At 35.5% G+C, this 27388-nt stretch overlaps 1 protein-coding gene across 14 annotated transcripts in view; it reads left to right on the top strand.

Moving 5' to 3' along the window:
- GTDC1 (glycosyltransferase like domain containing 1) overlaps nt 1–27388 on the top strand; it is a 453605-nt gene that overhangs the window by 35594 nt on the left and 390623 nt on the right. Inside the window, exon 1 of one of the 14 annotated variants that reach the window (XM_059927774.1) lies at nt 8312–8345. The exons of the other annotated variants lie outside the window; for them this stretch is intronic. The gene's annotated coding sequence lies outside the window, so the exon portion shown is untranslated. Of the gene's footprint in view, nt 1–8311; nt 8346–27388 lie in introns of those variants that run through there. 14 annotated transcript variants of the gene reach the window in all.

Here is a 27388-nt window from a genome sequence, read left to right as displayed (position 1 = left end):
CAACTGTATTGCCTTTTATAGGTTACCTTTAGAAATCACACAGTATTACTTCTGAGGCATTTTGTTCCTAGATACAAAGCTCAACATAAGCTGAAGGGGAAATTGTTCCTGCCTTTGGGTGAGGGAGTGGCAAGTGCCTGAAAGGGCATGTGGGACTGGAAATATTGCTGTGGCTGTTTTTGGAAAATACAGCCTGTCACAGCTCTTCCTGGTTACCTGTATTCTCTTATCTCTGGCCCAGTGATTCAGGTGTGTGAGGTCAGTGTTCAGTAGGTTAAGTGTACAAAGTAGGTGATAAGGATACAGATTGAAATCCTTTTCTATGATTAATAGCTATGTCCTTTAATTACATTTTTTTGTAATTGTATCTTTTTCTGGAACTCTGTCCTTGTTTGTCCTTGGGAGGAAGGGTTAAAATTGCAACAACAACAACCAAACCCAAACAAACCAGGATTTTATGTTATGACAGCTTTATTGAAAGGTGCTGTGATGTACTGCAATTGAATGACCAGGGTTTAAGTCCCAGTTCTGCTACTTTCTAGCTGTGTGATGTTGGGACAATTGCTTAGCCTCTCTCAGTTCATACATCTACAAAGTCAAGGTAATGATACTTTCCTTATAGAACTGGTTTTGTAAAATAGAGATATTATAGGTAAAGGGACAGCTCAGAGACTGGGAGGTATTGGGGTCTCAGCCATTATCCTTAGGCAGGTTGATGAAAATGTGTGATTTAGAATGTTAAATTGATTGTGTTCTAGAATGATAGATTAGGAAACCAATTTAAGATATGTAATAGATACTTTGATGCTAGAAGAACCGTAGGTGCCTTTGACTGAAAGGAATTAGAATAGAAGAAAAACTATGAAGAACTTCTTAAAGAATGTCTGTATTTTGAAAAGTATATTATATCTTCTCAGATATAATCAGCTTTTTACTGGAATGAATGTTTCAAAGATTTATTAAACTAACACTTAGTTAAGGTACTTTATTAAATGCTCTAATACCTTAGATTGAAATGTTTTATATTTAGTGAAAAGTGCTAATATTTTTTAGTTTTTATTTTTTTAAATGTGAAAGTAATACATATATGTTATAGAAAAGAAGCTAAGGAAATAAATCACCCATGATCCTGTTATCCAGAGGCAGACTGTTAATATTTTGGTGTATTTCCTTTCATTTTTTTTTCTTCCTTGAAATTTTATAGTTTTCCATAGTTAGGATCATTGTATGTGTAACTTTATAATCTTCCTTTTTATTTAATTTTATATCATAATCAATTCCCACAAATCATTAAAATTTCATCTATCATATGTATGTATCATGATTTATGTAGTTTTTTGTAATTTTTTCTGTAATACATAATATTATGATGAATATATCTGTGTATGAATGTTTTCATAATTTTGATTTTTTCCATAGGATATATTCCTAGAAAGAAAATTATTGGATCAAAGGGAGTGAATATTTTTAAGGCCCTTGATTTATGTTTTTAAATTGCTTTTTGGAAAGTTTTTCCATTTTATATTCCCAGTAAAATCAAAATAGCACTGATTATTCATTTTTTATACAAATTGGTTAATTTGATAGTTAAAAGTTATTATTTATGAAATTTGTATTCTATATCTTTTAGATTGAAATTTTCTTTCTAATATTTATTTTTATTCCTTTCATTTTAATTTGCATGGATTTTCTATTTGTTAGAGATATAACCTTTTCATATTTTCTCTAGGTTTGGAAAAATTTCACCACTTATTATGTTTTATCTGTGTTTCACTAAACAGTTTAAAATTTGTCATTTCATGCAAAAGACATGCTAGAGTCAAACTAAGCTGAATGTTGCAGCTATTATTATTTCTAAGGGATAGTAGTTCTCATTTTTAGTGTTCTTAATTTACATAGTATGTTAGTTCTTTTTTAGATGTGTTGTTCATTTAAAGTGGATTTATATCTATTTATTCTTTTAAATTATGATTCTCAAACTTCAGATAACTTTATATCTTGGTTCTTGTGAAGAGTTTTTTTTTCATAAGTAGAATTATTCTTCCAACTGGCAAATTTTAAAATTTTGAATGGAATATTTTACTAGATTGTGGGTGATACCAAATTACTCAGATTCTATGAAAGTTAAGGTTCTTTTTTCTTTGAAAAATTTTCAAGTGTTTTCAATTTGTAGAAAAGTACAAAAAGGTATATAGAGAGTAACACAATGTAACTCTTTCTCAGCTCTGTCAAAACTGAACCTTTTTGCCATGTTTACTTCAATTTTTAATTTTTCATTTGTTTGAGAAGTAGAACTTTGTAGACAGAGCTGAGGCTTTCTGTGGTGCCGATCACTAGTTCCGTTCTCTTTTCCCTGGCCTCAGAGTTAGCAAGGATTCTCAGTTTGGTGTTTACATTGCCATACTTGTTTTTATATTTTAATATATGCGTACCCATAACAAAAACCTTATATAAATGCTGTCTATACTTGTTCTTCTGTAGCTTGATCTTTTTTGCCCAATATTATGTTTTAGTCTCATCTGGGTTGATAGACGTTGCTGTGGTTCAGTGACTCTCAGAATGTGGTACCTGATCAGCAACTTCAGCATCAATTGGGAATTTGTTGGAAATAAAAATTCTCAGGCCAGGACTGGATACATTTGTGCAGTCCAGTGCAAAATGAAAATGCTAGAACCCTTGTTCAAACTGTTAATAATTTGGAGATGGTAGTGGCAGAGCATTACACCAAGAGTTGGTGCCCTTGTAAGCATGTTTGTGCATCCATGAGGCTAGCTCTGTTTCAGGCCTCATTCCAGACCTACTGAACAGAAACTCTGAGAGTAGGGCCTGGCAGTCTGTGTTCTAATAAGGCTTCCAGGTGATTCTTACGAATGTTTAAGTTTGAGATCATTTGTGTTAGTTCTCCTGGGCCGACATAACAAAATACCATAGGCTGGGTGGTAGAAACAAATGAAATTCATTTTCTCACAGTTCTGGAGGCTGGGAATTCAAGATCAAGGTGTTGGCAGATTTGCTTTCTTTTGAGGTCTCCTTGGCTTGCAGGTGACCACCTTCTTGCTGGCCACCTTATATGCTCTGTCCTCACATGGTGGGTGGGTGTATATCTCTGGTGTCTCTTTGTGTACAAATTCCCTCTTCTTATAAGGACACTGGTCATATTGGATTAGGGCCCACCTTATTAGACTCATTTTAATTTAATCACCTCTTTAAAGGCCCTATCTCCAAATATAGTCACATTCTGAGGCACTGGAGGTTAGGGCTTCAAGATATGAATTTTGGAGAGATACAGTTCAGCCCATAATACCACTGCTATAGTTCAGTGAATTTTAGAGCTGTATTATATTCAGTTTTATGATTATACCACCATTTATCTTCTTTGCTGTTGATGGACATTTAGATTATTTTCCATTTTTTCCCCACTATGTCAGTTCCACTATATCAGTTTCTTTTTCTTTATAATTGCTTTTTCAGTTTTTATTTATTTTTGATATGGTATCTTGGTAGACTTTAAGTGTCCTGATGTCAGTTGAACTGAAACAAACAAAAACAAAATCATGTCCTGGCTTTTGTTTAATAGAAGGCTGTACTCTATAAGCTGTTAATTTTGCTAGCATGTAATTTTAAATAGTGGTGTTTTTGCTTTATGAGACTGGATTTTCCTTGTAGTCCAGAACATGTGGTTTTGGACCATATTTTGAGTTAACTACACAAGCTACTATTTCCATATATGGGTGGGTCTGTCATAATGATACTAAATAAATAAGTTCCTTTCTCCGTTTGTAAATAAAAGAGAACAGTGACTCCATCATTGTGTATGTTCTGTCTTGAGTTTTCTTGACCTTTTGCAGCTCATTATTATCATCTGGGAATACACTGAATTCCTATTGCTGTTAACTTTTTATGCTGCTACAGTTTATTTGGGAAATAAAGTTATTTTACTAAAAGTTAGGCCTATTTTTTATCAAAAGATAAAGTTTTGTACTGGGGTAGGGCAACATTTTCTCTTGGTGCTGAGCTTGCGCATGTTAGTTATATAATTTATAATCTTATTCCCTTTATTTAAATTTTATTTCATTTATTAAAATTTTATTCCCTTTCCTCTTCCCCCACACCCCACCCTATAACTTCTAACAAATACATATTACATGTGTCATTGATAGTTTTAGAAATTTACTGGATTCATTGAGGGCCCATTGATATCTGGATTTAGACCATGTGGTCGCCTCCCTAGCTTCTACCCTGCCAACCCTTTGGCTCTTTTCCAGCTTGTTAATTATATCTCCATTTAAAGCCTTGCTGTATCAAAGAGAGATAAACACCGTCTTCCTAACTGTCATTAGTTACTCTTTGGTGGCTGAACTTGGTGGACAAAAAGAAGCTTTAGGATGATACTAGATGAAACTTGTGTGGTCTGGGGCATTATCACCTGGGAGCTTGTTAGATTTGCAAATTCTCAGGCCCCACCTCAGACCTGCTGAATCAGATGCCTTCCCGGTGATTTCCTTCCTTTCATACAGTTCTCTTAGGACAATGTAGTCTGTATAATTTCTAACAGTGTGCTAGGGTTGATAGAGCAAGTCTTATTGCTTGTCTATAGCTCTTTTTTTCCCTTGTGGTGGGGAGAAGTGAGAGATGGGCTATGCTGAAAGAGTGTGAAGTAAGGGGATTCTGACCCTTTCACTGGCAAACATATATTGACCTTCAGGGATGGACTCTTCATTATCATTTCTTCCTTCATGTCTTTTCACTTCATGTCAACACTAGACTGCTAAATTTGTGTAACCTCTTGGTCTGCATTTGGTGTCCCTAATTTCAAAGTAAAACCACTGGTTTATTGAATGTTTATGGATATAAGGCCCATGTCTGGCTCTTTAGAAGAGAAAAGGAAATACACGTTGTGGTCCCCACACATGTATTTGGGCATTTTAAGACTTGGGTTCAGATTCTGGCTCTGAATCTGGTGTAATCTTTGGCAGAGTTCTTAATCTCTCTGCATCTCATTTTCTTCTGTTGTAAAATGAAGGTAACACCTACTGTGTATTTCTTACTAGGATGTTCAGGGGATTAAATGAAGTAGTGTATATGAAGCACTTAAAGCATAATAGGCACTCAGTAAATGGTAGCTGGATGCTATTATCATTATAATCATCATCATCTAGTCATTTCTGTATTTGAACATCACACTTGACTCTACAGGGCATACTATATTAATGGTCTAGGTGACGCTTTTCAGGAATTGCTTTCCTGGCTGGGCGATGGTTCCATCACTGTGGATAATTTAATTAGCCCTTGCCTGCTGAGCACTGTGGCTGTGGCAGTCAGTGAGAGAAATGTGGTATAGAAAGAGCCAGGGCCTTGGCGTCAGACAGATCTTGATCTGTCATTACTCCAGCAGTCACTATTAGTTGTGCACCTTGGGCGAGTTGCTTAGCCTTTCTTCCTCCACTTTCTCATAAGTAAGAAAAGGATTGTAACAACTACCTTGAAGCATTATTATGAATGGGGTTGGGTGAGTGTTATTATTGTGTGGATTAAATGAGGATATATGGAAAGCGTATAGTAAGTGGTCACATAGTAAGTTTGCAACAAATATTGCCTTGTTCCTTTCCCACCCTCCACTTGACCCATTGCAGAATTTTAGGGTCTGACTTATCCCTAATATATGTTAAGATTTCTTCCACTTTTTACACTTAAGAGACCAAGAGGCTAGACTGAGAGGCTAAGTGACTTGCTTGCTTGATACTATTGGAACAGGAATAAGTTAACTAAATCAAGGTTATCTAAGAGTTCTTGATTCCTGGGCTGAAATATAGATTTTTGGGGGATGTTTATAAAAATCATATTTTAAAAAATTGAGATAAAATATATATAACATAAAATTTACCATTTTCACCATTTTAAGTGTATAGATCAGTGGCACTAAGTACATTCACATTGTTATGCAACCATAGGCCTATATTTTAAAGCCTGGTTTTGGGACTGTATTTGAATATTTATTTCATGCGTTCCGTTTGGTTGGTCCGTATATTGGAAAGGACTCTCTTAGTGGCAGATAACAGAATCATTATAGCTGGTTTAAGCAGAAGGGGATTTATTAAGTTGTAATAGTTTATAGGATCTTTGAGGAGTAGAGGAGCAGAGAGAATAGACTGTAGGCTGGGCTCATAGGAGCAGCTCCTGGAACCACACTTTTCACCTGGCTTGCTAAGGGAGCCACAGCCGTCTCGGGTCTCAGAGCCATGCTGCCCTGCTCAGGTTTGGAAGCTGGTGAGTGAGGAGTCTTGGCTTTTGCTGCTGGCCCCAGAAGAATCATTGTCTTGCCTGCCATCATTGCTGGATGGGCTGATCTGCCTGTCCTTGGTTGCTATCTTTCCTTGTTTCTTTCTCCTTTTGTTCTCCTAGGAGTGTTCCTCCTTGGGAAACCTAGGGCACATGCAGATCTCAAGTTGCAAGGGAGTCTAGCAAAAGTGCCCTTTAGTGTGTCAGTGTATGTGGAATCTGTATTTAATTTTTAAAATATAAGAACCCCTGTTATAGATAGCAGGGATTCTTAACTTGGCGGTTCATGGGAACCCTCTGAAATTATGTACAATATTATATATGCAATTGGGCCTTTTTTCGGAGAAGATCTATAGTTTTTATTAGAACTCCAGATGCTCTTGGGCCGTAGTAGAATGTTAATAACTAGCCAAAGGCAATGAGTCAGAGAAGATTGTTGGACTGGAGGGGCCAAGATGGATTCCTCTAGTATTAAGTTTATCTGTGATCATAGGGCTGCTAGGACTGAGCAGTGGGCAGACTTAGGGGTGGTGGTAGCAGTGCTCTTTCATAGATGAGGGCAGACCACGGGAGCTGTAATGGGAACTGGCCTAAGGTAGTGATAGACTAGGGTCATAATTCCATTTAGAATGTCTGACCTGTATGTGGATACTGGGAATCCAAAAACTGGACAAAGTCGAAGTCTGGGTCTGGGTCTGATGGAGCAGGTCAGATCTGAAGTCTAAGTAGGCAGGCCAACGTCATTGATGAGCAAGAAGGCTTAGGCAGAAATGACACACTCGTATGCAAGCAAGGCCTAAAGGAATGGATCAACAGTTGCTTTGAAGCTCCCCATCGTGAGTTTTCGCATAGAGACTGGGTCATCATCTACCTGATTAGAATGCTACATGAAGCCTTCTTGCATTTAGTGGAAGGAAGCATGGATGATCCACAGATTCCTGCCCACTCTAGAATTCTATGATTTCAAATGCAGTAATTCATCCTTCAACAAATAGGGTGCCCTCCAGTTGCTTATGTCAATGTTAGAAGTTCATCCCTGTAGGCTCAGCTGTTGTGTTCTAGAGTTGGTATGTTTTCTAGGCTTGATCTCTCCCTAGAAGATCGGTCCTTTTGACCACTTCTCCAGGCCTTCTCAGCTTAGGCCCTTTTCCCTCCTCTGCGTGGTGGTGTTGATTGGGGCTTTTGAGCCCTGAGATAATGGTCAGACGGTCCTATGAAAGATTTGTACTTGAACTACCATCCCTGCCTCCTGTTTCCTATTTGTTGTCATCACAGCTCAAAGGAGACTAGAATTCATCATACCCCTTTGTTCTTAGGCTGACTTATTAAAAGGAGTCTTGTCCCCAGAGGATTTACTAATTGAGGTCGTGTTGAAACATCTTAGAGAGGGTCCCCTAGAGAAGTTTTCTGGAAAAAATTGAGAAATGCATTTATCTTGATCTAACTGAGCATTTCCTATGATAGCAGGATTAAAAAAAAAAACTTTGTTAAATAATTTCAGCATTCATGTTTTATGAGAAAACTTTACATATGGTGAAATTACCCATACATGTGATGAAAGTGTTTTAGTTTCCTGAAATAGAGAGGCACATGAACACCGGATCATTTATCACTTTAGTAGGTTTGTAAAATTTCTATTTGTTGCTTCAGTGTTCCATTGTTTTCCCTTCCTTTTTGGATCTTTTTATAATTATTACTAGTAATTCTGACAGTCATTATTTTCTACCAGTTAGATATTTGACTTGATCATTTTAACAATATAAAAGGATAATGCTACGGTTACAGTTTCTTGACGGCATACTGTTGTCAGATCTCGGAACCTTCTATATGTCTATATAGCTAGCATGGGCATTTTAAAGTTTACAGAATCAAGTAGTGGAATTGTAGTTTTAATGCAGGTTTCTGTGCTCCGAAATATATATGTATCTATGTACACACACATAGATGTAATGTAGATTTTTACTTGCCTCAGTCTTAAAATTTGCATTTGTAACAGGTTTGGTGGTATGGTTTGCCTTGTGAAGAACCAAGAGGCCTGCTACTATGTCAGTAAAACTGTCTCATAGGTATGACTGAAACAGTTTTATTAGCAACATATGGGGCATGAAGGAGCCACAGAGGGGAGTTTGGAGTGTGAGGGTGCTGGTCTGTTTTTTTTTTTGCATGTAATTATATGAGTCCTCATGCATGGTGTTATTTGCTGCTGCCTAGGGAATACAGAAAAATAACTTCTCATGTGGTAAAACAACAACAAAAAAAATCAGAATAAATTATAATTGTTGAGTTTATAGGGAATTATTTGGGTGAAAGATACATTTTTTTCCAACCTAAATTTTGTTTGGTCTTTTACATTTTATTTTATCAGTCTTTTAAATTAAAACCCAATTTCTTTTTTTTTTAATGCTTCAGTGAATATGGGGATGAATATATCTTTTTTTGTTATTTTATTTATTTATTTATTTATTTATTTATTTATTGGCTGCATTGGGTCTTTGTTGCTGCGCATGGGCTTTCTCTAGTTGCGGTGAGCAGGGGCTACTCTTCGTTGTGGTGCGTGGGCTTCTCATTGCGGTGGCTTCTCTTGTTGCGGAGCACGGGCTCTAGGCGTGCAGGCTCAGTAGTTGTGGGTCGCGGGCTCTAGAGTGCAGGCTCAGTAGTTGTGGCGCATGGGCTTAGTTGCTCCCTGGCATGTGGAATCTTCCTGGACCGGGGCTCAAACTCATGTCTCCTGCATTGGCAGGCGAATTCTTAACCACGGTGCCACCAGGGAAGTCCAAAATCCAATTTTTCAATAATTTGAATTTTTGGATCATCTTTACATAATAGACGCCTAGCTGAATTTCATAAATGGGGAAGAAATTTGTTTCTTTTTCCCTATTCTGACAATGTATGGTTTTGTTTAAATAGTTGTACTAAATATTTATTAATTTTCTTTAGAGATATTTGTAGCTTTTAAATGATTAGAGTATGCTGATTACTAGATGCTACACAGAAGGCAATATCAGACACAGCCTGTGGGCTTATGGAGTTTAATTCTATAAAAGTAATCATATGTAGATGATGTTTAAATAGTCAATGATAGGAATGATAGACACACATGTCAGCAAAGTGGTTACCTCTGGGAAAGAGGGAGGGAAGTGGGATTAGGGAGGGGAACAGAGAAGCTTCAATTGTTAAGTTTTTTTTTTTTTTTTTTTTAGCCAAGATTTATAGGTTGTCAGAGATTTTGAAATCAGAGATTCAAGTTGGGGCAAAGTAGTGGAATAGTTGGTTTCATCTTCCTTTCTTCCAGTTATTTCCTGGCTTGTTCTGTACAGTTTCTTAAAGGTAGGCAGGTAAATTGGAAGAGATTAAGGGAAAAGCTAGGGGTAAGGGGGTTAGAGGGTCGTAGATTCTGGAAAAAGCCCTGCAGAAAAAGGTATTGAAATGTTTTTCAAACTTCATCCCAGTTCTGCTCACTTCCTCCAGACTTAGGTTAAATGTAGGCATTTATATTATTGTCTACTCTGAAATACTTATATTTTTTACAGGTGATTTCTCAGTCTTTATGTTGGAAAGTTACTCAGGCAAAATTTCTTTACTCTAGGATTACATTTGGTCCTAAAACTGGTTTCAGAGAGACCTACGCCTCTGAAATGGATTAATTCTTAAACTGATTAATCTCAAAATGACTAGTCTGTTTCCTTCTGTATGCTGGAAAAATAATATCGAAAGCCAAGCTGTTCAATATTTAGATTGCAGTGATTAAGAAAGCAGCATGGATTATATGTTTATTTCTAGAGTGTGAGCAAATAGGGTCACACTTCAAGTGCTTTTCAAATGCTCGTGACTACTGACTGTCCTGTTTTATGACAGGATGATTTTATCTAAGAGCTATTTTCATGGAGTTTATTTGCAGAATGGAAGACCTCTGCTTGAAAATGTAAGGAAAATCTTTACACTCATTCTCCCTTTGAAAATCAGGTTGAAAGGTTTGTCTATCCTATGAAGAAAAAGAAGTACAGTTGAATAGTTTTGTTCTACCTGGAGAACAATACATAATAGGAATTAGAGTTGTACATTTACTGGGGGTGATTTCAGACATATAAGAAGAAAAAATATTGAGTACTTGCAATATTTTTTTTTAGAGAATGTGAACTCTGCTAAATGAAATATAAATTAATCGTAATAATCTTAAATTTATCATTTATTTAAGCCTCTCTTTCCTACCAGATCTTTAAAAGAGCAGCTGAGAAATATATTTTATCTGATTTGAATTTAATTGCTATTATTTTTTCCTGGGTAAACTGCCTTATGAACAATGTAGAAGACCTAACTGGCTGAATAATCAAGATTTCACTTTATTGACATTTACTACTAAATATGTTTATTAAAGTTCAAAGAATAATTGAAATAACGAAGTAGTATTATTAAAGTTTGTTAAGCATAAAGATAATATATGAATTAATTAAAATAATCCATCTATACTATAAAATAATGATTAATGGATTGTTGCCTTATATTTGTGAAGCTCTGTGTGTATATGTGTATTGTTATATTTCTCCATAAATGTAATTATTTATATTTCTTACATATGCTGTTTCATTTTATCGTCACAATGGTTTTGGAAGTAGGTAGGGTAGGTGAGATTTCTCTTTACTAAATGAGGAAAACTGAGTAGTTTAGTAATTAAATCATTTTTTCATGGGTAGGGCTGCACTAAAATTAGGGTGCCTGACTTCTGGTTTAGTGCTCTTTCCCACTGGACCTTAGTCAGAATCAGGGAAATTTGGATTTTTCTGGCCCACTGATTCTTTGCTTTGGTCATTTTGTTTTGGTATGTTTCATTAGAAATTTTCCATCCCTTAGAAAGCAAAAAAGAACCAATTGTATAAAATCAGTTTTTTGTAATTAGTACTTTTGACTGTAGATTTGAGGGTGAGAAGGATAAAACTTGACCCAAATGACATTTTTTGATTGTATCTCTATTAATCTGGTGCAACATTTTATTATTTAAAAAGAAATTAAGAATTAACTTGATATCATCTGTACTTTTGATATTACAGCAAAGTCTTGGTGATTGAGATGCAAGCAGACCTGTCTTCCTCCTTCCCTTGTTTTTTTAAAAAAAAAGTTTAAATTTTAAAAATTAAGATATAATTGACATATATTAGTTTCAGGTTACAACATAATGATTTGATATATGTGTATATTGCAAAATGATCACCACAATATGTTTAGTTAGCATCTATCACCACACAATTACACATTCTTTTTTCTTGTGATGTGAACTTTTAAGATATACTCTCTTAGCAACTTTCAAATATTCAATACAGTATTATTAACTGTAGTTGCCATGATGTTCATTACTTTCCCATTACATTGGTTTAATAACTGGAAGTTCGTACCCTTTGACCACCTTCACCCTTCACCTATTTCTCCTACACTCTACTCCCCCACCCCATAACGACCAATCTGTTCTCTGTATCCATGAATTTTTTGTTTTGTCTTGTTTGTTTTGTTTTGCAATTCCACATATAAGTGAGATCATATGGTATTTGTCTTTATCTGTCTGAGTTATTTCACTTAGCATAATGTCCTCAAGTTTCTTTTATATTGTCACAAGTGGCAAGATTTCTTCTTTTTTAATGGTGGAATAATATTCCCTTGTATGTATGTATATATATATATATATATATATATATATATACCACATTTCCTTTATTTATTCATCCATTGATGGACACTTAGGTGGTTTCCATGTCTTGGCTATTGTAAATAATGCTGTGATGAACATGGGGGTTTAGATACCTTTTTGAGTTAGTGTTTTTGTTTCTTTGCATAAATATTTAAAAGTGGAATTGCTGGATCATGTGGTAGTTCTGTTTTTAATGTTTTGATGATGACTGATGTTGAGCACTTTTCATGTGCCTGTTAGCCATCTGTATGTCTTCTTTGGAAAATGTCTATTTGGATCTTCTGCCCATTTTAAAGTTTTTTAATTCGATTTGTTGTTATTGAGTTATATGAGTTATATATTTTTGGATATTAACCCCTTATCAGATATATGATTTGCAAATATTTTCTGTAGGTTGTCTTTTCATTATTTTGATGGTTTCCTTTGTTGTGCAGAAACTTTTTAGTTTGATATAGTCCCATCTATTTATTTTTGCTTTTGTTGCCTTTGCTTTCTGTGTCAGATACAACAAATCCATCATCAAGACCAATGTCAACAAGCTTGTTTCCTGTGTTTTCTTCTAGGAGTTTTACAGTTTTATGTCCTATGTTTAAGTGTTTAATCCATTTTGAGTTAATTTTTGTGTATGGTGTAAGATAGAGGTCCAGTTTCATTCTTTGCATGTGGCTGTCCAGTTTTCCCAACACTATTTATTGAAGAGACTGTCCTTTCCCCATTGTATATTCTTGGCTTCTTTGTTGTAAATCAATTGACCATGTATGTGTAGGTTTATTTCTGGGCTCTCTATTCGGTTCCACTGATTTCTGTGTCTGTTTTTATGCCAATATCATACCGTTTTGATTACTATAGCTTTGTAATATAGTTTGAAGTCATGAAGCATGGTGCCTCCAGCCTTGTTCTTTTTTTCTCAAGATCGCTTTGGCTATTCATGGTCTTTTGTGGTTCCATGCAAATTTTCGGATTGTTTGTTTTATTCTTCTCTTCCCTTTTGAAGACCTGCCTCAAGCTTGATGTTGGGAGCCTCATGATTCCTGAAAGAATTTTACTTATTTTCTCCCATTATGTTTTTTTATAATGATTATTATTTTTAACTGATCTTTTTGAATGTATTATACTTTTAAATGGAATTAAACACAAGTGAGTACTTATGTAAAGCAAATATCTGTTAGTGTATATTATGAATGAAACCACAAAAAGACATTTGTATGTCTTACTTAGATAAACATAGGATTAAGAAATGGAAATTTGGGGCATTAGAAAGGAATATTTACTTGTCACATACAACATAGTAATGTTATTAACTATCCTTTTTAGTAATATGTAATTTATTCACACAAAGGATACTGTGACTTGCCTGTAGTAGTTAATATAACTTAGTTATCAAAATGCCTTGTTTGGGGTATGTGAATTAATTGTAATCAAAAGTTTAAATCACTATTAGGGCTAAGTCTTTTTTTTCTTTTTTTGTCCTTCAGTTGCAGCAAAATCTAACTTCCATGTGTTTCGCTACTTTTATATGTCTTTTGGGAGATTTTGAAAAACCAAAGTCTTCTTTCTCCTGTGAAAGTGTTAAAAATCCTAAGAAGCTTTCCTGAGATAAAGTTTGTCCCCTTTCAGTTATTAAATGTGCTTTCTTCTTATCTGTGAATTTCACCTTCAGTTTACTGGCAACTGCTTTTTCGTGTTAGGATCATTGAATTATGATTAACTCCTTGCAATCTGGCGTTGGTCCCACCTCTGTACTGGAACTGCACTCTTGAAGGTCACTGGTGACCACATTCTAGCCATCTGTAGAATTTTTCCCTCAGTTCTCAATCTCCTTGACATTATAATGCCATATGACCTCGGCTTTTCAGTTACATGAGCACTCTATTTTGGATTTCTGCTTTGAACTCTCTGCTGCCCACGCTTCTTCCTGTAATACCTGTCTTTTCTTTGTGGGGTGGGTTTTGACCTTGTCCTTTGCTAGGTATTTACTTATTGCATTTTGAATCTTATCACTTTACTGCTTCTTGCTTTGCATTGTGTCATAGATAAATCATCATTTCTCATAACTCTCACTGTGATGGATATTGCTGGCAATTCTCAGAGCTTCATTTCACATCATTGCCCATCACCCAAACTCTCGTCCTGTACTCCCATCTGCTTTTAGGTAGATGTCCTTTTGCCTCAGAACAGATCTTTCTCAAGTCATCTCCTTCAGACTCTCTTCTTCTCTGAATTTCTGAGTTTCTTTTAAAGACACATTCTCTTAATACCTTGACATTTTAAATTTGGTGTCGCTTATCTCCCAATGTCTCTTATGTTCTTGAGTCTTTCTTGAAAATATTTCGTAAATTTGTCCTGTGCGCTTCATTCCCTCATCTTCCCCAAAGTACTTCATAGAGTGTGAAACACTTCCAAATGTATTTTTTTTTAATTTAAAATAGCCAACATAACACATTTATGAAATAGGAAAGGTAGAGTTTATTATTCCAATTTGCAGGTCAGGAAATTCGTAGTGAGAGAAGTGACTTGTCTGAGATATCATTACTGGTTAAGGTGAGAGCTATTACTAAAGCCAAGCTAATGTGATTTTAAGTCTATATCTGTGCCCAAATCAAGTGACTATTGTAACTTCCTACTAATGATCTTTCAGCTTCCACTTCTCTCCTTTAATTCACTTTACTTGCAATGCTACATTAATGTCTATAAAACCAATCAAGGTAGCAGCTATTAGAGATTGATACAGTGTCTCAGTCACTGTGCTAGATAATATTGTTTAATCCTCAGAACTGCTGTGCAAGGTAGATATTGTTATCCATATTTTATAGATAAATAAATTGAGGCTTACAGGAGTTAAAGAAGCTGCTAGTCATTTTGTGTGATGGGATCAGGGTGGGGTGGAGATTGAAACTCTGGCTCCCAAGCTCTGGTTCTGTTTACAACCACATTATGCCCTTTATCAAATTCTTGATGTTACTCTTCTTCCTAAGAACTTACTGTGTATTCCTTTTGCCTTCTTAACCCCATTTGTACCCCTTTATCAACCCTTCCAGACCCTCAATAATTTGTTGGTAAGTTTCTTTTCTATTTATTTTCGCCAGTAACCCTCCTCAGTGAATCCTCTGCTCTTGACCTTGTTCTCATCTCACACAGACCTTATGTAGTCTCACTTTAACTCATGCTGTTTACTCCCTGTGTAGAATAATTTCGCCTCCACCTCTTTACTTATCCATAGCCAGCTCTTTACCTTTTCTTCATTCTAACATTTAGTAAGCACTTAAAGCATGCATGGTGCTATGATAGCAGCTGCTAATATAGATGAATGCATGGGCCTTGTTGGGGAGATGAGCAGGGAATGGGAGGAGCCAGACTGGATTCCCCACTCTGATTTGAGAACCCTAGCAGAGGGAGGTGTGCATGGGTTGCTATGGCAGCACTCAAGAGGATGTGATTAATTTTATGTGAGTTGTTGGGGAAGACAGGACTGAAGAACTGACCTTTGGGCTATAGCCTTACAGGAGGAGGGGGAGTTCTCCAGGTGGAGAAGGGAAGGGAGGTGGGCTTTGTGGAAAGAGGAAATATTGTATGAATAGAGGGATAAAATCACAAGTGTGTATGCCATATGTTGGAGTGTGAACATTAAAAGTTGCAGGGCTATGCAAGTGGTGTGTTGTCACCAATGGGCCTCAAGTGACTGGCCTTCCCTTCATGGAGTCATTGGTCTGGGGTCTGGTGTTTGACCTTATACTTTCAGACACCTGGTATGCTGGACCCACTGAGAGTGGACCTCTCTCAGGAGCAGGGCGACGTTAGCCATACTCTTAGAAACTGATATACAGATATCTATATCTATATGTTTGTGTCTTTGTCAATTGATTAATTTCCAATGAGGGATACAACTGTCAAGCAGATTGGATTGCTTGATTTGGCAGATCAGTTCATTGTCTCCCTGTAGGCAGGCTTCTTGGAAAGCCAAGTTGTTAATATGGAGGTCAACTGATGATTGAGAAATACAGCTGTCAAGTTGACCCAGCATTTCTGACGAGCGTGCTCTCTCTCTTCTGCCAAGATACATGGGAACCATGTTGCCACAGACCACCTGGTGAGCATGCTAGAGAACCTGGAGGGATATTTGTTTGAAGAAGTATCTCTCAGCTGAGTTAGCTTAAGGCTATCTTACCCACTCTAGGAAGAGCATTGCCAAGGAAACCAGATTATTCTAGTCAACTCAGCCAAGACTTCCTCTCCTGTGGCTTAGTTTGATCTTGTGAACATTTGGCTAGATGGCTTTTCTGATTCCTTTGCTGACCAGTCCTCCCCTTTTCTCCTTTTTTTTTTTTTTTTTTTTTCATGCTTTCTCCCTTTAGATATGTTGAGACATTCTGTCAAATTACAGAGAAGTCTTAAGAGCTGGAGAAACAGAGGGATTTTCATATCTCTGTTTTGATTTATCTTGTTTTTATTTTAAATCACATTTTTGTATTTTCAGTCACTTGGGACCAAAATCAGGGAATGGTGAATAGCACCCTGAAGCCAAGAGTGTGAGATATATGGTGGTGGGATGTTGGAGATGAGGCTCGAAAGGAAAGTTGGGACCAGATTGTGAAGGGTCTTGGATGCCATACTAAAGAGTTTGAATTTCAAAGTCCTCTCAATTCAGTTCTTTGCTCTGTGAATTCTTTTTTTCTCCCAATGTCATCTTTCAATTTAAAATTTTTTATTATCTTTATCAAACAGTTAATATCTTACTATAGAGCATATGATAATGGCTCTTTCTAAGAGATCTTAAGATTTTTAAGAGATCTTACTTAGACCCCTTACGTTTTGACAGATAAATATTAGGTGATATTATCTGCAGTTTAAATGTGAGGTGCTTGAGAGCTTAAGTTCTGCTTCTGACTCCCATTGTGCTTCATAATTCAAGCTATTTCCACAACTTCCTCTCTTATCCCCCAGTTTTTAAGACAGGTATTACTTTTTATCTTATCACGTAATGGTTCTTTTTTATCTTATTATGTAATGTTTTTATCATGGTGATTATGTGCATGAATAGCTCTCTTATTAATTAATTATCATGTATCTGTCTCTTTTCTCAGTAGGCAGCTTACCAGTTCCTTATATTTAGGTGGACCTCATACTTACTCCTTTTGCATCTTATAATACCTAGACCAGTTGAATTTAAAGCAGTACTTAGACAATAGAATACTATTTTAGAGCCAGAAGGTATGTTAATCTAGTTCAGTACTGCCATTTTCTACATGAGGAAACGGAGATCCAGGGCTGCTGTAATTTGCCAGAGCACGACTAGTAGAGCCATGGCCAGAACCCAGATGTCGTCATGTCTGTTCCAGCCACCTTTGCACCACACTACACTTGTTCCCTATTTGGCTGAGAGATGTATTCCAGAAGGATGAAAGGGAACCTCAAAGATCACTGTATCAGCATACAGACTCCAAAACCACTATTTAAAAACTTAATTTAGCAGCTTTTCTTGTTAGTGCTTGGAAGAGTATAGTTTTGAATGTTTTAGATCTAACTGTGTTATATAGGAAACCACATAAGAGGCGCATAGGGAAAGGAGCTCACATATTGAACTCTTTCTGTGTTCCTGCCAAGCAATGTACAGGTGCTTTACACTCATCACCTCAACTATTTATTGTGACAGTCCTGTGAACTGTTATCCACATCTTGCAGTGAGCAAACTGAGACTCACAGAGGTGAAACAATCTTGCAAGTAGAACTAGAAGATGTGGGGTGTGAGTCCAGGCCTACATGACTACAATGACTGTGCTCTTACAATTATGCTTCATTGTTACAGCCCTCGGCCAAAGCCAAGAATAGCAGCTATAGCAGCAGGTACCACACCTGACTTTCTAATGAGGGGAAGTCCAGCAGCCATTCCCCATTGTCTGTGGCAGGAGGTGATTGTTGGTGCCTGAGCTGGGTGGCAGTGTCTGACTCACTAAGTAATCTCACATTTTCTAACCATGGTTTGTGGCTCATATTTGTGACCTTTTCTATATGTATCTTATGTCATTGTTCCCTTTTCCATTCTGTGGGAGAACAGCACCATGTTATAAGCCCACATGTCTCATTCTTGCTTCTACCTAAGCCTCACTTTCCATCTTGTTAATGCTCCTCCTTTCTTTCCTTTTTCTCTCCACTCTTAACTCTTGGTGTGGAGAGAAAATTAGATGTGCTTGTTTCAAAGGTACTTGAATGGATGAACTTCATTTCCACCCCTGCTGAATTCTTCTGTGTTGGTATGAAGAATAATGGGACAAAAAAAATAAAAAGAAGGTGATGCGTAATCACATTATTTGTCTTCTAGCAAAACATTTTTTCAGAATAGCAAGATATATGCAATTCATAACTTATATAAAGTTCATCATTCATATTTATAAAATCTGTGTTTTGGTGCTAGATGCAATTACTTCAAGTTTCAAAGAATTATTTAAAAATGCTTTTGTAGCCAGTGGGAAGCAACCGCATAGCACAGGGAGATCGGCTCTGTGCTTTGTGACCACCTAGAGGGGTGGGATAGGGAGGGTGGGAGGGAGGGAGATGCAAGAGGGAAGAGATATGGGAACATATGTATATGTATAAATGATTCACTTTGTTATAAAGCAGAAACTAACACACCATTGTAAAGCAATTATACTCCAATAAAGATGTTAAAAAAAAAAGATTGAGTAAACCAACTTCAATATTAATAATAAAAAAAAAATGCTTTTGAATCATCTCCCTAAGAGCTTTCAACACGGTATAAATAGTACACTTTTTAACATTTCCTTTTGTATACCTGCAGTTTGCATCATCTTTGAGATTGTTTACCACATTTTTTTGCAAGGCACATGTGAAGACTCAGCCAACAGATGTCATTATATATGTGGGTTTCAAAAAGCAAATGGGGAAAGTTTTGTTTAACCTTTTCAAAGAGTTGTTATCTGGGCTTTCCCCCATTTCAGAGCAAAACCAGACGTAAACCAAGGATGTGAACCAGTGTACATATTTTTGAATATATACCTCCTTTTAGGTTTTGCCAGTGATCATTTTTGTTAAAATATTACCACCTCCCCGCTAGGAATTTAGAATGTTTCTGGTAAATAGTTCACTATAATCTGGTGATTTCCATCACTTTGCTTGTCCAGTTAAATTCTTATGGATTGTTTCTTAAAAAGAACACCACCATTGTGAGATGAGGAATTGGAGCCGTGGCATTTGATTAAATGTGTTCATGGGGGAAAATATGCTAAGAAGGCATTAGAATTTCTCCTTTATGCCAAAAAGTGCATTAGACTGGTAGACTGTACAGAGGGAGGTGACTCAAGGGACTATCCTGAGGTGGAAGGTATTGGATAATAAGAACACCGAGTGAGAGAGAATAGTTTTTCTTAGCATGGGAAGTATAGTCCCTTTTCTAAGTAGAAGGGCTCAAACCCTAAGCCACTGTGTTGAGATGGCATTTTTATTTATTTAGATTTTCCTTTCTGTTTAATTAAAGATTGGAATTAAGATGATCCTGTTTTTTGTTTGTTTATTTTCTAAAAATCCCTTATCTTCTATATTGCAAAAAAAAAAAAATCCACTAAGAATGAATTAAAATTTTGTTAATGGCATTTGTGTTGTGTTTATTCTTTCAGGTTTTAAATTTCATATGATCAGTGCCTTTTACTAGAACATTACATGCTTTAGATATGCTTTATAATTATCTAGTACAAACTGTCTCTTATTAAGTATTTGATGGCACGTAAGACGTTTAAGACAATTTCATGTCCTACTTCTTCTACATAGTGGATACTAGACAGTACTTCTTCCGCATAGTGGATACTAGACAGCTACTGGTTGAATAAATTAGGGAATAAATAACTGAATGAGTATAGAAATATGTGGGGGCATGTATGATTTTCTTTTCTGAGTCAGATTCATGATTTCTATGATGTTGCCTTACCAAATTCTTAAAACACAGGTTTTCATTAAATGATTTAGGTACTCACTATATGAAAACTCACTATTAAAAAATAAGGGTGAATAAATTTAAAAATAACTAATTCTACAAATAAATAATTATTATAATTTGGAACATCATTTCAGACAGTTTTTTTCTCCTTCTATGCACACAAAACCACCCCGCAACACACACATGCCCACATACATACATAGATTTATAGATGGAGAAATAAGAGATAAATTATAAGGATAGGGTCATCCTACATACTACTTTCACTTAAATAAAAGTAATATTACTTGATTTTTACAAAAGTAAAAGAAATTAAAAACAAAAGGAGTTACAGTAGTTAAGAGATGATCCCTTATAATAAGACATATCTGATTTCACTAAAGTAGAAAAAAATTATGAAAAATGGTAACAGATCAGGATCATTATATTTTAAAAATTAACTATATATGTTATTGTATCAGTTTATTTCCTGCAATGAAAAGTAAGAAATTAACATATTTCCCTTTTCCTACCTCCTAATTCTTATTACTTATATTAAATTTGTACCTTGTCAAGTTGTGTAACACTTGCATTCTGTTTTGTAACTAATTTTCAGTTATTTAGTCTTAGTTTTGTATTTAACAGTATTCAGTGCTTACTTCCTGGTCTTTTTTTTAAACAACAGATGGTCTTCAGAAGTGGTCCTTAAGAAAATTCCATTCTCGGGAACTGATGCCCCTAAACAAGTACCACATTTTTTTTCTTTTTTTAAGGAGAATATATTTCTTTGGTCAGTAGGTGGAGAAACTGAATCCTGCAGGGTAAAATCAAGTTTTGGTTCATACAACTTGATTATAAAATAATACTTTGCTTATTTAGCTTAAGTGTAGTCCTTGAAATATAAGAGTGTTATTTTCTTTTTCTTTTCTTTCTTAATTTTCTTTTTTGTTTTTTGAAGAATTTGATGTGTAGGTCAAGTAGCAAAAACTATATAGAAATAGACTATATGAAATTGAAGTAGAAATTGAATGTTAGGGTCACTTTAAAAAGTTCATATAGGCCACTGCATATGACACAGCCCTAGAATAGTAAATAGCCTTTAATGTTACAGAGTTAGTGAAGGTGGTGCCTGCCATTAGGAAGGAAAATAGAAACAGAACTATGGAGCCAGAAAAGCATACATTGGGCTAAAAGAATACCTATTGGTTCAGTGCTATTGAGGAAGAGCGCTCCTAATAGGAAATCAACTCTGTAGGCATCCTGGGGTCAGAATGCAAATGGTTTTGAAAATCTAACTGGGTTAGAATTCACTCCGTAGGAAATGAGGAGTAAATGATGGCGTTTTTAATGTTTATTTTTATTTTTATTTATTTTTAATTGAAAGATTCTTTAAATTCTATAGTGCTTTACAATTTTCAAGAGCTTCACACACATGATTTCACATTATCCCATAATAACCCTTTTGCCCCCCCTACCCCTTTACTGCCCCTTGTTATTTTCTTTTAGTTGTGTACTTTAAAAAGATTGATGGATTATTTGTGCCTGAAAAGTAAAACCCTGGGTCACTCTCAAAAAGAGTTAGTACTAAATCCAGTTGGTTCTATAGAAGCAGAGGTCCAGTGGGCATCTCCCAGGGCATTCTGAGGCTGTCGCCCATGTCACTTCTGCTATACTTGCTGAGATTGCTGACTGAACCTCTATTTCTGGAAGACCAGAAATGGAAGGACCCCGTTTCTTTGGGGTACCTATTAGAACAATTTTCCCTGGTTTTCTCCTATTAGCGTATGTTGTACCTTCTTATTCTCCTTTTCTTGCACTTGATAATGGGAGATAGCATTAAAGCAGCATTGTATTTTAATCATACTCTGTGAATATGGCTTTTCTCTGTAAAGACCCATTCATTGAGAGGACAAAGAACCTGTTCTATCTCTAGTCTGCAAAAATAAATATAGTCTATTTACATCCACACATTTCTCCATGTCTTTCTTCTTTAATTCTTTATTTTGATTCATTTTTTGGCTGGCTTAATTTGGTTATCAGGTGTTTTGTTTTGTTTTGTTTTTTAGGTTTTTTTTTTTGGTTGCATCTAAGCCTATCTATATCTGTTTATATATCTACCTATATGTATAAATATTTTTTCAAGAAGAGCTCATGGTTGCTGAATTTCTTGAGTAATTGAATGCTTGGAAGTGTTTGTAGGTTGCTTTTGTGCTTTATGGACAATTTGGCTGGGCATCACATAATTGGGTGTTTTATCTTTCCCTCAGAACTCTGAAGACATTGCCCTATCATCTCCAGGTAATAGTGAATGCTGCTATAGAAAAGTCTAAGGCCACTCTTGGTTTTTCTGCCTTTTTACTGACATAATTTATATTTATTTTCTCTTTCTTAAATTCTGTAACCTCATGAGGAGATGTCTTAGTATTAATTGTTTTGAATCCAGTTTTTCTGGAACGTTTTCTTTTTTAAGTATTTTATCCCACCCCCACCGACACAACCCCCAAGAGAAGGTTTTCTTTTATTATATTGCTTTTTTTTTTCTGTTTCATTTGTTCTGGTTTCTTTTGCAAGAATGCCAAGTGTGTATTGGCTAGATCTCTTTCATCTTCTATATTGATTATCTCATCTCATCTCTTATATATCTTTCAAACCTTTTCATTTTGTGTGCTTTTTTAATGCCCATCCTCTCTTTTTCTGACTGTTTCAGTATTGCATGTTGTGTTTTTTTTTTGTTGCTTATTTTGTGGCTTTAATCTATGTTTTTTTTTTTTTTCTCTCAATCTCCAACTTCTTTAGCCTTACAGTTTGCTTTTTCATCTCTTAATTTTCTTATCTTCTCTTAGATATTTCATACTTTTCTTTGAGTAGCTCATATTCTCTGTAATTTAAACTGTGGAAAATTGTTTGTGAGTAATTCCTCTGTTTCCTAAAACATTATCTTTTTCATCTGCCATTTGCTTATATCCTTCCACTCCAATCCTCAGTAGTTCTGTGTAAATTTTTTGTTGATTCCTTTCTAGTTCATACTCATTTTTGGATGGGCTTAATTCCTTTAAAAACAGGTATTACCTGAAAAAAGTATGAGGTCAGATGCAAGTATTGAGTAGTAGGGAGAGGGGATAAATGACATCAGTTTGCACTTACATATGGAGATTTTTAACTTAAACACTTCTTCATCCAAGATGGTTCCTTTGATCTGGGGACATGGCTCACCTCAGTTTGCAGTGCTGTGAAGGTCACTGTGACTTTGAGTTCCTGTGAGTCATAGGAGTGGTTTGGTGATAACTCTTTCCCATTTGTCTCTTTCCTCCCATTTGGCACTATCTCTGAGCTTGGAAACTAGTCATTGACAATAAAAACATGTTGATGTTTCCTCTGTCCTTCTGTGGTGTAGACCATGATTTTCTGGAGAAACCTCTTTTATTTTCTCCTAGGTAGATGCTTAAACATCATTGCTCTAATCAGAGTTTCCTTGAATGGGGTTTAGAACTGTTCCAACTTTAGGGAAGTCTTTATCCTGCCTGAGATCTGAGGGGGTGTGGTCAGCATGACTCCTCATTTGATTCCAGGTATCACATTTTTCTTTCTTTTTTTTTTTTTTAATAGTTTGTGGTTTGTGGTTGTGGCTGTGTCTTTGTTTCATTGAAGATGAGGTATTCATTATTTTTTGTTCTTTTGCTTTTTTTTTTTTTTTTTTTTGGTTTGTTTCTGGAGTAGAGACTAGGGTAACAGTGTCTTCCTACTGTCATTTTTTTTTTCTTAAACTGTCTCTGCTGGCTCACTGGTATGCTCACTGTCACTCCCTCTCATCCTCCCTTTTGTTACCCTTCCTCTCCCCCTGCCCTTAGCTACTTACCCCTTAAATCAGGAGGTTTTCCAAAGACCCATTTTCAGTCCATTTTTTTTCTAGGTTAGTTTTCTCTTCCTGAGTGACTTCGTCTACTCCTATGTCATTAATCTTCACCTCTAGTTTAATTTTTATTATTTGTTTGGTTTTCTTTCAGCTTTATTGAGATCTGAAAAAAAAACACTGTAGAAGTTAAAGGTGTACAGCATAATGACTTGACTTACATATATTATGAAATGATTACCACAATCAGTTTAGTTATCATCCATCATCTCATAGTCTAATGATTTTTGGATTAGCAGTTTGGCATTGACTCCTCCTGAGCTCCAAATGCTTACTAAATACTAATAGTACCTCAAAATTCCCATTCAAAATGAAATTGTTTATCTTCCTTGCAAAATGTGGGTCGGTTTACTACCTCATTTAATGGAAACTCATTCTTCCATATTATTAAGACTTAAAGATGTCTCAATCAACCATAATTTTTCTTTCTCATGCTTGTCTCAACTGATCACTTATCCCTTCTGACTAATATTGATTTCTCTTGTGTCCACTGTGTCTTTACATTGAGACTGTAAGTCCATTGGAGGCAGGCATCTGTCATAGTGCTTCACATATAATATATAGTTTCTAAAAAAATGTTGATTCAAATCCTTTGAATGCTAATCTTAGCTTTAATAAAAATCTGATCTCAAGATGGTTTTAATGTCTTAATCTAACATCATCTTGTGGTAATTTCACATATTTTGCCACTAATCACCTTGTCTGGATGATAGCTTTTTGTATACTTATAACTCCTGCCTTCTCTCTTTCTTCAATTCACATATCTATGAAGAGTTTAAGACTATACCATTCCTCAGAATTAAAACCTTTTTGTTGACTTTATTGTTGTTTAACCCCCCCCCCCCAAATTTTGATTGTTTCGTAAATGATCCAGCTCTTACTAGACTTAAAAATATCATGGTCAACATTGTTGGGTGGTTTCTTTGTGAAAATATTAAGAAGCCAGTGGTAAAAGATCTTAATATTACATTTTAATTTTTGTTTGTAAAATTAGATGTCTGAATTAAAGTTGCTTTATATTTAATGTGATACTTTTATACTGTTAATTCTTAATTATTATTATATTTTGGATTGGGAGGCCCTTAAGCATTAATTTTTTCATATATTGGGAGAGAAAAGCAATAAATGTCAAGAGACTGAGTGGAGAAATCAATTGTATATAATATGGTAAAACCCTTGTGTCGACGACACATACTGGTACCTGTTAGCTGTTTGGTGCATACGTTTCTTTATTGGCATTGGGAACATAATCTTTTGAAACCATCATTGTAAAAGTGAAGCTGTCATTGTAAAACTTAAGATTTTGACAATAAGAACTGCTCCTCAATATGGGAAGCTTGTTGAATTTCTCATAAAACCACAAACCATGAACTTCTCTTGGAAAAAGATACTTTTTAAATGACCTGACATGTTTTAAAGAAAAGGTGGATCCTTTTGGTTTATGAGCAGGAGAGCCATTGCATTGCATTTCCATGTTAAACTGCACACACAAGATCTGGATTTTAAAAAGGAAAGAACTTTCTCAGGTAATTAACTTTAAAATAATTTCTTATGTAATTAATTTAAAACTAATGTCTTTAATTTTTAGAGCAGTTTTAGGTTCAGAAAAATTGAGTGGAAGGTACAGAGGGTCTCCCCTCCCTAACCTCCCCCACCATCAAATCCCCACCAGAGTGGTGCATTTGTTACAATCCATGAACAAACATTGATCCATCATTATCAACAAAAGTCCTTAGTTTAAATTAAAGTTCACTCTTTTTGTGTTAGACATTCTAAAGGTTTTGACAAATGTACAATGAAACATGTGTTCACCCTTGTAATATCATACAGAATAGCTTCACTGCCCTAAAAATCCCCTGTGATTCACCTATTCATCCCTCCCTCCCTCTTTCCTGTAAATCCCCTGGCAAACCACTGATGTTTTTACTGTCTCAATAGTTTTGCCTTTTCCAGAATATCTTATAGTTGGAATCATGCAGTATGTAGCCTCTTCACATTGGCTTCTTTCACTTAGCAATATGCATTTAAGACTATTCCATGTGTTTTCATGGCTTGATAGCTCATTTCTTTTTAGTGCTGAATAATATTCCACTGTCTGGATGTACCGTTTATCCAGTCACCTTTTGAAGGATAGCTTGGCTGTTTCCAAGTTTTGGCAATTCTGAATAAAGCTGCTGTAAACATTTGTGTGCAGGTTTCTGTGTGGGTGTAAGTACCAAGGAGCATGATTGCTGGATTGTATGGTAAGAATATGTTTAGTTTTAATTTTGTAAGAAACTGCCAAACTGTCTTCCAAAAGAGGCTGAACCATTTTGTGGTCCCACTACAAATGAAGGAGAGTTCCTGTTGCCCCACCTCCTCTTCAGTATTTCAGGTGTTGTCAGTGTTTTGGATTTTAGCCGTTCTAATAGGTGTGTATTAATTTACTATTCCCTAATGACATATGATGTTGAGCATTTTCATATGCTTATTTGCCATCTGTATATCATCTTTGATGAGATGTCTGTTCAGATCTTTTGCTCATTTTAAAATTGGGTTTTTTCAATACCATATGATATCACTTATATGTGGAATCTAAAATATGACACAAATGAACCTATCTGTGAAACAGAAACAAAATCAGGGACAGAGAATAGACTGGTGGTTGCCAAGAGGGAGGGGTGTGGGAGAGGGTAGGAGTGGGAGTTTGGGATTAGCAGATGCAAACTGTTATATATAGAATGGAAAAACAACATGGTCCTACTGTATAGTACAGGGAACTATATTTCAATATCCTGTGATAAACCATAATGGAAAAGATATGAAAAAGAATGTATATACATGTATAGCTGAGCCACTTTGCTGTACAGTAGTAATTAATACAACATTGTAATTCAACTATACTTCAATAAAAATAAATTTTAAAAAATTGGGTTGTTTATTGTTGAGTTTTAAGAGTTTTTGTTTTTTTTTTAAATTTTTGGTGTATTTTGGATGAGTCGTTTATTAGGTATGTCTTTTGCAAATATTTTTGCCCAGTCTGTGGGTTGTCTTATTTTCTTGACATGTCTTTTGCAGAGAGGAAGTTTTTAATTTTAATGAAATCCAACTTACCAGCTTCCCTCCCCCCCACCGCCCCCAATTGTGCCTTTGGTGTTGTGTCTAAGAAGTCATGGCCAAACCAGGGCCATCTGCATTTTCTCATGTATTATCTTCCAGGTGTATTATAGTTTTGCATTTTACATTTAGGCCTGTGATCCATTTTGAGTTATTTTTTTGTGAAGGGTATAATGTCTATATCTAGATTCAAATTTTTACCTGTAGATGTCCAGTTGTTCCATCACCATCTGTAGAAAAAACTATCCTTCATTGAATTGCCTTTGTTCCTTTGTCAAAGTTCAGTTGACTATATTTGTGTTGGTCTATTTCTGGGCTCTCTTTTTCTGTTCCTTTGATCTATTTGTCTGTTCTTTCACAGGTACCACACTGGCTTGATTACTGTGTAATTAATTTTTAAAATAATAATTAGTAAACTATTTAAATGTTTTTTGTTAAGATTTGTGAAACAAGTTATCTTAAACCAATTTCTTTTATTAAGTGTGAGATATGTTATTTTTAA

This window comes from Balaenoptera ricei, chromosome 7, assembly GCF_028023285.1.
Source record: "Balaenoptera ricei isolate mBalRic1 chromosome 7, mBalRic1.hap2, whole genome shotgun sequence".
NCBI classification, from domain to species: Eukaryota; Metazoa; Chordata; class Mammalia; order Artiodactyla; family Balaenopteridae; genus Balaenoptera; species Balaenoptera ricei.
Note: the sequence above shows the minus strand (reverse complement) of the source record. Positions and strands in the feature narration are given on the sequence as shown.